This window comes from Argopecten irradians, chromosome 4, assembly GCF_041381155.1.
Source record: "Argopecten irradians isolate NY chromosome 4, Ai_NY, whole genome shotgun sequence".
NCBI lineage: Eukaryota > Metazoa > Mollusca > Bivalvia > Pectinida > Pectinidae > Argopecten > Argopecten irradians.
Window position 1 is genome coordinate 34164190 of NC_091137.1, and position 1434 is coordinate 34165623.

The window sequence follows — 1434 nt, forward strand, 5'->3', positions numbered from 1 at the left end:
ATGTGGAACAATGTGATAAGCCTCCATGCCTCACAGACAGACCAGAATTGCCAAGTACCAGACTTTAAACTGGACACTGAGCGTAGGAGGGCCCTGGGATGGAGCTGTGCTGTAAAATGTGAGAAGTGTCAATACAGGTCACCACTGTACAAGCTGTACAGGGAAGCGGACTCGAACAAGCGCGGACCAAAGCCAGCCTTAATCAACAAGTACCTGCCCTCAGCTTTGTGTGGCCAGGCTGTCAGCACCAAAGGAGCCCGACTGATTTTAGGGCACCTGAATATACCAGCAGGAGCCAAGAGTGGAATGCAGCGCCAAGCAAACCAAGTGTCCAGAGATATTACAGCCTTGAATAAAATAGACATGTCAGAGAAGACCAAACTGGTGGTAGAAGCCAACACCCTGAGAGGAGACGAGTCACCGAGCACCATTGGACTAGCAGTAGATGGCCGATACAACAGCACAACATTTGGCAGTGCTAAGAAGCCCGGACTGAATGCCTCTCAGGGAATCAGCCTCGGTATCGAGACATGTACACCAAAAAAGTACATACTGGGCCGTGCTCTGCACAACAAACTGTGCTGGACAGGTGCTTGGCTGAGAGGGAAAGGCTATGACGTCAAGTGTCCTGGTGGTCACCCTGACTGTACAGCCAACATCGAACGACATGACGGCCTTTCCGAGTATGCCATGGGAAAGGACATCGGAGACCAGCTTACCAGTCAGGGTGTGCTGATAAGATATGCTACGACAGATGGGGACGGAACGGGAGCCAAAGGCCTGGAGGAAGCCATGAAAGCCTTGCATCCAATGTGGAAAGTGGAGAGACTGGCTGACCCAACACACGTTGGCAGAGCACTGTTCCGGAAATGCAACAGTGCTAAGTTCAGCGAGTCCATGTTTCCAGGCCGTACCAGACAGATGAGAGCACATGTGCAGAAGATATTTTCACAAGACTTGAAAGCCAGAAGTAGTTTGGTTTTCAAGTCATTGATGAAAACACACAAGGGAGACATAGACACTATCACAAGCCTGTTACCCTCCGTGCTAGATGCCACTGTTTCGTGCTATGCTGGTGACTGTGCCAAATGCAAACAACATTCTGTAGTGTGCTCTGGAGATGACGGCGACAACTGGTGGCTACGTTCAATGTTCCTGAGTTCGAACCAGATACATCACCTTCAGATGACACCAGAAGACCAGAGTTTACTATTAGAGCTCCTCAAAATGAGACTCAGCACAGAAGCTGTCACATCAATGAGGCTAAACACATCGACCCAGAAGAATGAAGGCTGTCACCGGAGCATAAATGTGGCTCTACCAAAGCACCAGAACTTCGGGAGAAATGCAGAGGGAAGATTGGATAACACAATATTAACACTTAACAACACCGCAGGCATAGCCATACAGCAGAAAGTTCAATATTTTGGTGGT

General features: G+C 49.2%; 1 pseudogene; it reads right to left on the reverse strand.

The window, feature by feature from the left end:
• On the reverse strand, nt 1-1434 carry LOC138321409 (uncharacterized; annotated as a pseudogene).